This window comes from Balaenoptera musculus, chromosome 14 (assembly GCF_009873245.2).
Source record: "Balaenoptera musculus isolate JJ_BM4_2016_0621 chromosome 14, mBalMus1.pri.v3, whole genome shotgun sequence".
Taxonomy (NCBI): Eukaryota; Metazoa; Chordata; class Mammalia; order Artiodactyla; family Balaenopteridae; genus Balaenoptera; species Balaenoptera musculus.
In genome coordinates this window covers 9,043,875-9,057,732 of record NC_045798.1, presented here as the reverse complement: position 1 = coordinate 9,057,732, position 13,858 = coordinate 9,043,875, and the positions used below count along the sequence as shown (strand labels likewise).

The following is a 13,858-nucleotide window of genomic DNA, read 5'->3' as shown; positions in this document are numbered from 1 at the left end:
TATGTGCCAGGCTCCTTGCCAAGCGATCCAAGGTGCGTTTTCCGCTTGAACAACCCCCATTTTAGAGATGAGGGAATTGAGGCGCAGAGCGGGCGAGCCACACGCTCAAGGTCACACAGCCTGAGAATGTGACCAGTTCGAGTCCGGAACCGCACTGTTAGTCACCTGGTAGTGCCAGCCCCGGACGATCTCGTCCCCTCCCCCGGCGACACCTGCAGGCTCCGAACCTCGCTCTGGCTCCCTCCCTCTCTCCTCTCTCCTCCCTCTGCGTGGCCCGGGGATCCCTGCTTCTTCACGCTCCTGACGCCACAGCCCGGCCGCGGGCAGCGGGATCCCGAGCCGACTAGCTGTCGTGAGCCCCACACAGCCCAGCCGCATTCTTTCGTCGTCTCGATCGAGACCAGATCTACATCCTTTTGGAAGTCTCGCAGCGGAGGCCGCTGGCCTGGTGAAAAATCACTCGCAGTGCATTCTTCCAAACTGATCTTGCCCACTTGAGGTCACTTGGGGTGGAAGAGAGTCTCCTTGACCCAAAATAGAATGGTCAAACCCTCTTCTAGACTGCGGCCAAGAAAGCCTTGAGAATTGGTTAAAGCCTTTAAAGGCCACAGGTGCTTCCAACGGCCCATTCCAGTTACACCTTAGGGGTTGGGAGTCTAGAGTTAGAGCTTGCAGAAATGGCTAAATATAATTCACAAGCGATCAGAAACTTTACCATATTGTATGTCTTTGGAGGCAGTGCGTATGCCATAGAATCCTATGCCGTTAAATCTCTTTTAATAAATAAAGCACTTCCTTTGTAATTGAAGGACATGTTGTCATTGAACTTAGGTTCAAATGTCGCTTTGGTTTCACTTCTCAGGTGAGATTATTTTGATTACTTTAAATTTCATATTCTGGGGCTTCCCTGGTGGCGCAGTGGTTGAGAGTCTGTCTGCCAATGCAGGGGACACGGGTTCGAGCCCTGGTCTGGGAAGATCCCACATGCCGTGGAGCAGCTGGGCCCGTGAGCCACAACTACTGAGCCTGCGCGTCTGGAGCCTGTGCTCCGCAACAAGAGAGGCCGCGATAGTGATAGGCCCGCGCACCGCGATGAAGAGTGGCCCCCGCTCGCCACAACTAGGGAGGGCCCTCGCGCAGAAACGAAGACCCAACACAGCCAAAAATAAATAATAAAAATTAAATTTCATATTCTGAGGCAAAGTTAGGCATTGGAACAAATGGTCCTGTAACTTTATGACCATAATTATTTTTTTAATTTGGTCTTAGAATAACTGCCTATTATCTTTGCTTCTACTCATGTACTGTTTGTGAACATAGAACTAGAAAAGTGGTTATCAGTTTAATTCATGAAAGTCTCCATTACCTGGGTTGAAAAAAAATCAGTTAGTGTTTAGGCAACACTTAAGACTCCTCAGAAGGGAACTTGCAATTTTTTAAAAAAAATTTTTATTGGAGTATAGTTGATTGACAGTGTTGCGTTAGTGTCTGCTCTGCAGCAAAGTGAATCAGTTATATATATACCCATTCTTTTTTAGATTCTTTTCCCATATAGGTCATTACAGAGTATTGAGTAAAGTTCCCTGTGGGAACTTGCAAATTGAAGTCCTACAAATCCACTCTAAAGTCAGCTTGACCCTGACTCGGTATCTTTTTTAAAGGTCTGTCAGTGGCTGTCTTTTTCCATTACAGTTGAGGCACTTAACAATTAGAAGCTTGTGACCTGTGCTGCTTTTTCAAGTTGCACTTATAGTGCAGCAGGATAGGGGATATTGAGCCACTAAGGTTCCCCCTTACAAATCTGCTGTGTGCTGGCTTATGTGAAAGATTTGTGATTTGATTTATGATTTGGGGGATATTTTTTTTTTTTTTTTATTTTATTTATTTATTTATTTATGGCTGTGTTGGGTCTTCGTTTCTGTGCGAGGGCTTTCTCTAGCTGCGGCAAGTGGGGGCCACTCTTCATCGTGGTGCGCGGGCCTCTCACTATCACGGCCTCTCTTGTCGCGGAGCACAGGCTCCAGACGCGCAGGCTCAGCAATTGTGGCTCACGGGCCTAGTTGCTCCGTGGCATGTGGGATCTTCCCAGACCAGGGCTCGAACCCGCGTCCCCTGCATTGTCAGGCAGACTCTCAACCACTGCGCCACCAGGGAAGCCCCCTTGGGGGATATTTTGATGTGTCAAATTCCTAGGCTGAAGCTTGATTTAAAATTTTTTGAAGGCTACCTGCTTAATGGAGTGGGGTATTCATAAGGAAAATTTTGGTCAAACCCATTCTGAAAAAAGTATAAACATACCATCCTGGCAGAAACCTGGCCTGGTTTGGTGCTCAGCTTTGCCACTCTGTGATCTGTGGTTTTGGATAAGAGTCTCTCAGCTCATTTTCCTCATCTAGACTAGAGGATGAAGGGAGTGGACTACCTGACCCTCAAGAACTTCCAACCATCATATCATATTTTCTTTTTGTTTTGAAAAGACAGCACCCTTTGTTATTTTGCATCTCATATAATGGGCATTACTTCCTGTCTTATTTACATGGGCACCATCAGTAGATTTGTTCTGTTTTAAATCTGTCGCTAACCACCAGTGGTTCTTAACTTTCCTTGGTTCACAGCCTCTTGGTTTACTGCGCAAGGGCTCGCTTGCCCCAAAAATGTGCAGAAAGACAAAAGTTTGCATAGGCCCTTGGGGACTTCATTGACCCCGTGAAGTCCATCCATGTGCCACCTAGAGGTCCATGAATGAGTACCAGATTAAAAACCACAGCTCTGTACCCCTCTGGAAAGGAATGTTGCTAGGCATAACCAAACAGATGATTGCTTATGTGGTCTGTGGCCATATTTGACAAAGAGCCGTTTTAAGAGAGAGAGTTGCATGCAAATCAGGGAACACAGGTTCTCTAGCTAGGACTGTCCTGTTTTGGAGGAGTTCTTCCAGAAAGCCTTCTTGGGAGCCACCTGATACAACTTCTGAGTTGGCCTCATTTGATCTTTGGTTTCCACAATCCAGTCCGTATGATGGTGACTTCTATTTTATTGACACCGTCCCATCACAGGCAGGTCTGATTATCTCTTGCTGTGAAAGAGGTGATGAGTCTCAGTGAGTTTTTAATACTGCTTTTTACTCTGGAAGTTGGAGTTGTAAACTGAATTTCATTAAAGGGCTATGTTGAGGGAGTTCCCTGGTGGCCTAGTGGTTAAGATTTGGTGCTGTCACTGCCGTGACCTGGGTTCGATCCCTGGTCGGGGAACTGCGATCCCACAGGCTGCGCGGAGGGGCCCAAAAAAAAAAAAAAAAAAAAAAAGGCTATGTCGAATAATAATGTTATGTTGAACCTCAGTGCTTTGAACCTTCTAGTTCTGTAGGTAATTCATTTTCTTTGGGTTGACACTGTGTTTATTGCTAAGTTATCTGTGCAACTCACTGTGGTCATCTAGGACTCTTTGTTTGGAATGAAAACTGTTTATTTCTTTTGTATTAGAAAGAGAAAGCTGTTTTATTTCTTTAATTTAGAATTGATCTGTTGTATTAGTCATGCAGTGACTAAAAGTACTTGGTGCTTTACAACATTTTTGTAGAGTCCCACTGGATTTCTTTTAGGAAAAACCAACTATGGTGGGTGTGGTGAGACATAAGAACTACTCCTATCCCCTGGAAAATTGGCAAAGGTGCTTTCTCTTTATTAGGTCCAACAGGAGTAAACCAGTACCAGCAGGAGCTATGTGCACTTTTCTTTTTCCTTCTTCCCTGTGACTAATATTGTGTTCTCTTATTACTCTATATGGCATGGTTGCTTAAGTACGTAAAAATATGAGAACTGCCTAGCGTGTAACTGCTGGGCCTCCCACAGCCCTAAGCCACTTAACAATAGAATCAAAGACTATTGAGAGTTGTAAGACTTAGAAACCTTGCAATCCAATTCTTTCATTTTACTGAAGACAAAACAGAGGGTCAAATGACTCTGCTAAGGTTACTCCACTAGTTAAGGGCAGAATTAGGACTAGCACCAAGATTCCCCGTTCCAGTCCTCTTTCCGTTACACCACTGGTTAAGTTTACTTGACAAGATAGGTGAATTCAAAACCCATCTGTCTTCTGGTACTGTTAAAGCGTTCTGGTAATGCTTTTCTTGCTTAAGGGTATGGGGATGTGTGTGTGTGTACAACTTCTTTATTCACTCTATGACTCATTAAAGTGCAAAAAAACTCCTCTGCATACTAAACCACAGTTTACTGGAAAAAAGACAGCATGGTGTATGCCATGTAAGTTCTGACTTATGAATACTGACTTGTAAAGTAATTCTTTTAAAACTGCACAATGTTTATTTAAGCTTGATTAACTTGAAACCTTAAAAATAAATGAAAAATTCTAGCCTTTAGATATAATTTTGATTGTGGCCAGGAATTTGAAGTGTTTTTGTGAGTAATACAGTCTTAAAAGTAGTTGTCTTGGGAATTCCCTGGCGGTCTAGTGTTTAAGACTCCGCGCTTCCACTGCTGGGGGCACAGGTTCAATCCCTGGTCAGGGAACTAAGATCCTGCAATCCACGAGGCACGGCCAAAAGAAAAAGTAGTTGTCTTAAGGTATGAGGATTACACAAACAATATAAAGATCAAAATTTTATTTAGGAAGTGAATTGATTAGGTAGAATTTGATGTTTTCCAATAGTCATGGTAATTTTAATGTATTTGGTAGAACCTCTATATCTGAAAGTGAGTTGTCCTTTTAATAAAGTGCTAGTCACCTTGGGAGAGTGTGTGTACGTGCTAATTTCAACCTTTCAAGAAGCCCTCTTTCGAATTTTCCTCATCTAGATTTCAAGCTGTGTCAGGAAACTAGTCTCATTATTATATAGTCATAATTTTCTGAAAGTCAAAATTCAGTCTGATCCACCTGTTGACAGCAGACATAACCCTGACTGAATTTTTTTCACCTGCCATAACATTTACCTTTTAAAGTGAAAAATTCAGTAGCACAACATTCACAAGGTTGTGCAGCCACCACCACTAACTAGTTCCAGAACGTATTCATCACCCCAAAAGAAAACCCCTACCTATTAGCAGTCACTTCCCAGTTCCCCTCCCTCAATCCCTGGCAACAGAAAGTAGATTCTGACTCTACAGATTGCCTATTCTGGACATTTCATATAAATGGAGTCATATAATATGCGGTCTTTTGTGTCTGGCTTTTTTCACTTAGCATAAGATTTTCAAGATTTACCCACATTGTAGCATGTATCAGTACTTCATTCCTTTTTACGGCTGAATAATATTCCATTGTATGGATATACCACATTAAAAAAATTCATCTATTAATGGACATTGGGTTGTTTCCACTTTTTTGGCTGTTCTGAATAGTGCTGCTGTGACACATTTATGTATAGGCTTTTTTGTGAACATATATATTCTCTTGGGTATATACCTAGAAATGGAATCGTTGGGTCATATCGTAACTTTGCAACTTTATGAGCAATATAGTTGTTTTTTATATATTTTATATCATTCATATATAATGATTATATATCATTAATATAATTATTTAATAGAGGGGGAAATCTTTTTTAAATGTCAGCAATCAGGTATGTAAGTTCTGAGATCAATCAGTACTTTAAATATGCTGGATTTCATAATAATCTGTGTGCTTTCAAGAGAAAATTGTGGAATGTTAAGGAAGTGTGAGAGTTGTGGCTTCAGTAAAAGAGCCTTCTGGGACTCAGAAACATCAGGGTTTAAGAAGCTACTGACAAAAAAATAGCCACTGACTAGTTGTCCTCTGACTTTTCTGAGTATTCTGTCATTCTGTAATGAATAGATTACAGGGTTGATGGATAGAGGAATTTTGCTGTTTGTTTCTTAAACTCCTGCTCCCCAATATTTTTCTCATTTTGCTATATATTGTACTTTTCATAAGGTTCTTATAAGGCACATTATTTTTAAAGTCATCTTCTCATTTGTTATACTGTTAGAACTACTTTTCCTTTGTTCAGTCTTTAATCTAGAAATTCTTGAGCTTAGTTTTAAATTTTCCTAACTTCCAGCTTCTCTCTCAATTTGTTAATAATCTCCTTAAAGGAATATGGATAAATCTTGTTTTTATAGAGCAAGTAATTGCATTTTAAAAGCATGACTGTTTATACTTTTTTAGAAAATATACTTTTGTTAAAAGATTTTAAATTGTAGCAGAAGGTAAGATGTAGATGTTAACTGGTTGTGCTGTGGGGTTTTTTGGGGGGGGGCAGGGTGTTGAGGGAGTTGGGGGAACCTGGATTGGAGGAGGCTGTTCCTGAACTTTAGCACTGCTTTCTGAAACTGGGCAATACATAACCTGAATGGTTGCAACAGTATCCAAATGGAGTTTGTACTTGTGTGTGACTCAAGAAGTACTACACCAGGTCAGAGTATTTGACCTACAACCATGTCCTTTGAATAAACGCCTATGTCGGTTTGAATAAACGCTTATGTCAAGTTCAAACTAAATGTCAAATTCATTTTATATAGGTCCCCGTGCCTTTTAGAGAGGCCTTACCTGGGGCTTTAGGTTCAGAATTTTCAGGGAAATGCTTTGGAAAGGTAAGTTGACAGTTTCTTTCTAAAGAAATTTTACTTTTCTAGTCAGTTGAAAAATGGTGTGCCTTGTGGGTTTGCCTTTCAAAATTAGTGTTAACTTTTGGTCTCATTTTAAGAACTGGTTACCTAGATCCTAATTTTTGTCATTAGTAATAAAGTTCAGTGATCTGTCTTGTTTGAGAGTTGTCAAATATTTTAAAAATCTCAGTTTTCTATCTCTCTGAGGTCTAAAATCATTTGTTTCCTGTTATTAAACAATTCACACAGTTTACAGAATTGCATCATAAATCAAAACTTTTTTGCAAAAGCTGACCAACTGCAGGAGGCATTGGGCTGATAACACACACTTACTCATTTAAACTTGAGTTGACAAGTGGCACGGATCTTTCAGTTTAAAATTTTAAAGAAAAGATGCTAAATACTTTTGAATGGGATCCCAAACAGGATTTTGGGTGGATGGGGTGGGGGTGAGGGAGCAGAACCTTTTCTTTAAAGAGTGAAAATACTTCACTCTGTTTTCTGCTAAACATTTATTCAATATCTGACACAAAATATGGTTCAACTTACCAGTGTTTTATACATACACAGTGCTTTAGATTTTACTCCTTTTTTTTTTTGGCTGCGTTGGGTCTTTGTTGCTGTGCGCAGGCTTTTCTCTAGTTGCAGCGAGCGGGGGCTACACTTCGTTACCGTGTGCGGGCTTCTCATTGCGGTGCCTTCTCTTGTTGTGGAGAGTGGGCTCTAGGCATGCGGGCTTTAGTAGTTGTGGCTCTTGGGCTTAGTTGCTCCGTGGCATGTGGAATCTTCCGGGATCAGGGCTCGAACCTGTGTCCCCTGCATTGGCAGGCGGATTCTTAACCACTGCGCCACCAGGGAAGTCCCTAGATTTTACAGTGTATTTTTTTATGTTTTACCTTATTTAATCTTTTAACTGTGAAATAGTTGCTCTTATTTCTGCTTAACCTGCATCTGTTTCCTCATCTATAAGGCTGACTCATCGGTAAGGTTAGTATCAAAGCTGGGACTTGAACCTAAGTTTTCTCTTGCGCATCTAGTGCTTTTAAATAAATGGTTTTGTTTTGCGCTTATAAAAGTAATACATGTTCACAAAAGCACGGTATAAAATACCTGTAACTCATAACTCAATTATAGTCAGTATGGTTTCCTCTAGCCTTTGTGTATATACAATTGTATGTATACATATTAGTAAATAAGGTTGGGTTAGTGTGTATTCTGCTCTGTAATGTTATTGTTATGTAATGTAGCTTGAGCATACTTCCATAATAAGCATAGCTATCATATTTTACTGCGTATATAGTCCATGAAGTCCTCTATTTTTAGTTATTTAGATTATTTCCAATTTTCTGTTATAAGTAACACTAGAGTGAATACCTCTACATGTAAGTATTTCCTTAGGATAAACTCCTTGAAGAGGAGTTCCTGAGTCAAAGGCTGTGAACTATTTTTTTTTTTTTAAAGAAATTCACGTTCTTTTATTTATTTATTTATTTTTTTATGACTGTGTTGGGTCTTAGTTTCTGTGTGAGGGCTTTCTCTAGTTGTGGCAAATGGGGACCACTCTTCATCGCGGTGCGCGGGCCTGTCACCATCGCGGCCTCTCTTTTTGCGGAGCACAGGCTCCAGACGCGCAGGCTCAGTAATTGTGGCTCACGGGCCCAGTTGCTCTGTGGCATGTGGGATCTTCCCAGACCAGGGCTCGAACCTGTGTCCCCTGCATTAGCAGGCAGATTCTCAACCACTGCGCCACCAGGGAAGCCCAAAGGCTGTGAACTTTTGAAAGGTTTCTGATTTAAATATTAGTGTAGCTCCCTCCAGAAAGGTTATACTAATTTATACCTTTCCATTTGCTATGAAATTACTCTCATCAGTAAGCTTATTGTTGATCTTGAGTCTGTCACATTTAACAATTTATAAGTTTACTAGGTTCTTAAACAGTTGTTTTTGAGGTAAGTTTGTAGCTGGTGAATAGTTCTAGAACGGATTGAATTGTTGGTATGAATCCCAAGGGCTACAAAATGACTGCAAAAATTTTGCCAGAGACTGCAAAAGTGACTTACTACAAAGAGTGCTTTCTGTTGAGGGACCGAGTACTATTTTGACTCAAGCCAGTTCCAACACATTTTTGCACTGATTTTTCTTTTACTCATTTCTTTTTACTCATTCCCTCATGAAGAGGGAACTTCTTTCTTTTTGTACTACTGTGACTGTACATTTTGATCTTTCAAGGATGCCATCTCCAGTAGGTTTTTTGACTTATCAAAATTTGTGCTGTCATTTGAGGTAGATGCAAAAGGTTAGCTGTGCTGAATGAAGCCAACAAAAAGTGCTTCTGTTTTCACATCAATGTTTGGATAGCAGTTTTGAATAAGAAAATAGATTTGAGCTATTTACATTAGAGCTGGAAAACTGTTCCTGGCCTCTAGTTTGAATACTAATTGGTAATATGGTCATCAGTGTTTCTATGAAATGAGAAAGTCTAAACAGAGGTGTCATTTATGCATGTATTGTTTTTAAAAATTCACTTCTCTTGGTTCTTGAGCTGCAACGTTGATCTTATTTTCTTGTTCACGTACCCTGAATTCACTGAACAATCAATGGTCTTTGGTGTGTTTTGTGAATACATTCTATACATACATATTAAATAATTTACAGATCGTCTGAATTCAGTGAAGCCAATTAATCTATAACTATCTTTTATTCTTTCATCAGAATTTCAAATTGAAAAATGGTTGGCCTGCCTTTTTGTCAGTGTCCTAAAGGAAAAAAAAACTTTTCCAATATTCTAGTCTGGTGGTTAAAACTGAAGTAAAAGGACATGGGGCAGTGTTTTTACCCTCTGGATCATTATCAAAACTTCTCTGAAAACATACATGAGGTGGTGTACTAAGGGGAAAGGATAAATTGAGAAGCCTGAAATGGAGCCTTTGTTTCAAAACTAGTTCATGCAGTAAATGTAATATTGTATATGAAAAGTAAAATATAGCTGTATCTGTTAGCTTTTATTTTATAAAGAGTTTCTAAAACAGGCTCCCTTTTCTTGCAATGTGACTTAGAATCCCAGAATCTTAGATCTTAGAAAAAGGAACTCTCAAGAGAATTTGTCCTCCTGCCCTTTCTTTCACAGATGAGAAAACTAAAGTTTAGAGAAGTTATTTGGCCAGTGTCCTACAGCCAGTTAGTGGCAAAGAAAGCTGGGAGCTGTGTCATCTCCAAGACTCCTTTTCAAGGCTCTTTCCATCCAGCCTTATTTTAACAGTCTGTGAGAAGAGGGCACAACACCTTGTGCAACTCTAGGATGAGATAATGGTTCATTCTCTCGCTCTCTCTTTCTTTTTTTAATTTTTATTGGGGTATAGTTGATTTACAATGTTATGTTAGTTTCAGGTATACAGCAAAGTGAATCAGTTATACATATATCCACTATTTGTTTAGATTCCTTTCCCATATAGGCCATTACAGAGTATTGAGTAGAGTTCCCTGTGCTATGCAGTAGGTTCTTACTAGTTATCTATTTTATATATAGTAGTGTATATATGTCAATCCCAATCTCCCAATTTATCCCACCACGCCCCCCCCGCCCTTATCCCCAGTGGGTTCATTCTCTTTTTGTAGTTCTCAGATGAAAGTTGGTTTATCAGAATGTTGGTATTCTAACTTATCAGTACAGTCAACTGAATTCATTGTTTACTGGTTGTTTCCTGTTAGTCCTTGACAGGTGCTGGGGAAAAGACCACGAACAAAATAGACTTTAGCCTTGAAGTTTCACAGTCTGGGGGAGAAGGTACACATATGCACAGGAACAGAAACGTTAGATGTTGTGGAAGCATGGAGTCAGGCCCCGAGAGATGGGTGTTTCAATAAACTGAGGCAAGTGAGGAGAAGATTGGCAAGACTCTCCAGATTGAGGGATCAGCAAATGCACAGAAGAAGACTTCCCAAACTACAGCTGTTTTGTAGCTAGAGAGTAGTTTGGGCTGGCGGGGTGGGGATGGGAGGATGGTTGAGAATTGATGTTAGAAAACAGGTTAAGACCAAATTGTCAAAGGTCACAGTTGCCATATTGGGTGTTGTTTCATTTTTTGTTTTTGTAGAAGCTATAGGAGATGTTTTTGCTTTTGTTGTTTTGGTTTAGTTTGGTTTTTTCTGAAGAAGCAGCACATTTAGATGGTACAAAATTGAAAAGGTATTCAAAATTCAAAAGGGTGCATAAAGTCTCCCTCTCACCCATGTCTCCTAGCTGCAAAAGTTCCTCTCCCAAAAGAAACCAATGTTATCAGTTTCTTGTATATTCTTCTAGAGAGTGTTCTTAGAAATACAAGTAAATAAGTGTATATACATGGAAGGTATTTGACTAGAAGTGTAATATGGACATAGCAATCTTGTTTAAAAAAAAAAGATAAAAACGGTGTAATGGGAGAACAGGAGGCAAAAGATCAATTAGGAGGCTACTGAAATAGTCTGAGCTAGAATGGTCTTTAACTAAGGGTACTGGAAAGTAATTGGGCTTCAGGCACATTGCAGACAAAGAATCAACAGGACTTAGTGATAATTGGACGAAGAGGGTGAAGGAGAAAGAGAAATTGGAGTTGATTTTGAGGTTTTGCTTCTAGAAGCTTCTTTAAGGTTTCTAGCCTGGAAGTGTGGGGTGGTTTGGGCTGCCATTAATCAGGTTAGGAAATGCAAGAGAAGAATCAAAACTTTGGGAATTGAAAACAGGGGGTTGCTTGGTAGCAGAGGCATTTCAGAGGTAGAATCATCTGGTTCGTGGCATGCTTGGATCCAGCTGGTCTTTGTTGAGTCCTTAGTGCTCTGACAGTGAGTCTCATTAGAATCACCTGTATAGTTTGGATTTTTATGCTTTGTTACAAGGCCCAGGCCTACCCTGGGCTGGGCATACTGGCTCAGGAAGTAGGGCTTGGGTTCCACAGGTAATCTCAATGTGCAGCAAGAATTGAGAACTGTTGTGCCAGGAACCGGGCTAGCACTCCAGAATGAAAGACGTTACCAGCATGAAAAAGACTCAGCCCTGAAGGGGGTCACATTACGGAGTGGGAGAAAGGAGACAGGAAAGTCATGATACAGGCGCTGCTGTTATTGTAGTGACCTAGGGAGAGGGTTAGGCCCACTAACATTTATGTGTTCGTTGTCGTTATAAGATTTCCCATTTAAAATGAGAAATTTCTAAGTCTGAACCCTGGCACATAGTAGGCAGCAGGCACTTAAGAGGTATTTGTTAAATAAGGTTACTTCAGAGTCACTTCTGGAAAAAGAAAACTTATTTTTTCAAGGTGCAGATGAATCTTTTTTTCTTCATGTATTTTTTTGGAGACAAATACAGATTTGTTCCTTAGTGCTTGAAAATGTTGCTGTTTAAATGTTTAATGGAATATTGAATGGTGGTGGATGTGTGACCAGAAAAGCTGAATGGGCCACTCATATTTTAAACATTATATATGAGTGGGAATTGTCTTTTGATTGTGACCGTAGACCAGTGTTTGTAGAGCTTGCAGCCGACACTGATCAAAGACTTTTTTTCTGATTGCTACAGGGCAGACCGGTCTATATACTGTTATTTGGCCTTTTTTTTTTTTTTTAATTTATCTTTGGCTGCGTTGGGTCTTCGTAGCTGCGTGCGGGCTTTCTCTAGTTGCGGCGAGCAGAGGCTACTCTTCGTTGCGGTGCAGGGGCTTATTGTGGTGGCTTCTCTTGTTGCGGAGCATGGGCTCTAGGCACACAGGCTTCAGTAGTTGTGGCACGTGGGCTCAGTAGTTGTGGCACACAGGCTTAGTTGCTCCACGGCATGTGGGATCTTCCCGGACCAGGGCTCTAACCTGTGTCCCCTGCATTGGCAGGTGGATTCTTAACCACTGTGCCACCAGGGAAGCCCTGGCCTTAAGAGAGACATAACTCTCATTTATTGCATGTTGGCCGTGAGCTGAGCACTGTGACGAGGCACTCTTTAACACCATTATCCGTGTTCTTCACACCAGCACTGTGATGTTCATGATTTTATTCCTACTTACAGGTGAACATAATGAGTCTCAGAGAGCTACCCAAGACACCCTTAGTACACCTCATCCTAATCCTGGAGCTGGAATTTGAACCCAGATCTGACTCCAAAGCCTTGCCCAGTGTGTGTACACTGCCTTTTAAGTCAGAAATGATCATTTAAAACTTTGTTTTACTGGGTCTTTGCTGGGTCTGAGTACTATTTAGTTATAACTATTCCTAGGCTAATAATTGAGCAAAGCCCCTTAATTAAAGCAAATAAAGGCCTTAGCGAGCCTCTTGAACTAGTCAGTAGGCCACAGGAACTTTGGTGGCCTCAGGCCAGCCCTTTGCTTCTGGGGGACCTCCTAAATACCTTAACTCCTACAGTGCATTGTTTCGCTAATTGCTGGTGAGAGGTTGGTGGCAGGGGTGTGATAGGCATTTACCTAGAGGTGAGGTTTCTCTGCTCTTAGAGCTGTAACTTCCGCCTTTATTACTTATACTTTATCCATATTAGTCAAAATCACAGGGAACTGCCCAAAATGCCTCTCTCTCCTCAGCCTCCTCCTCCCCCACAACTCGGTATTTTCATCCTTCCAGGCTCAAATCAGACACTTCTCCATGAATGCTTTTCTAATTCCTTTAGCTAGATGTAATCTGATCTTCCTTGCTCTTGGCTTTAGTGGTACATGTTTATTTTGTTTTATTATAGCCATTTATCTTAAGCTGCTCCAATTCCCCGCCTCCCCCATCACTACCACTTGATTTTAAGTTCCTCTGGGCGGGAAATCTTTTATTATATGTAAATCCCTTTGGCTCCCTTTCACTACAATGTCTTGCATATAGGAGATGTTCAGTAAAATGTGTTGACTAACTTTAATATTGAATGTAAGTGTAAAATGCAGTTCTTAATTGAATTCATATAGTTTATCATCTCTCCCATAAAGGCAACATGTACTCATTACTGGAAAAATGGGGAAGTGTGGAAAATAAAAAGAAGAAAAGGACTTCCCTGGTGGCGCAGTGGTTAAGAATACGCCTGCCAATGCAGGGGACCCGGGTTCGAGACCTGGTCCCGGAAGATCCCACATGCCGCGGAGCAACTAAGCCCGTGGGCCACAACTACTGAGCCTGCGTGCCACAACTACTGAAGCCGGCGCGCCTAGAGCCCATGCTCCGCAACAAGAGAAGCCACCGCAATGAGAAGCCCGCGCACCACAACGAAGAGTAGCTCCCGCTTGCCGCATCTAGAGAAAGCCGGCGCACAGCAACGAAGACCC

The 13,858-nt window shown here is 41.0% G+C and overlaps 1 protein-coding gene across 2 annotated transcripts in view; it reads left to right on the top strand.

The window, feature by feature from the left end:
- Positions 1 to 13,858, top strand: part of PPTC7 (protein phosphatase targeting COQ7) — a 39,848-nt gene that overhangs the window by 2,748 nt on the left and 23,242 nt on the right. The window lies entirely within an intron of this gene.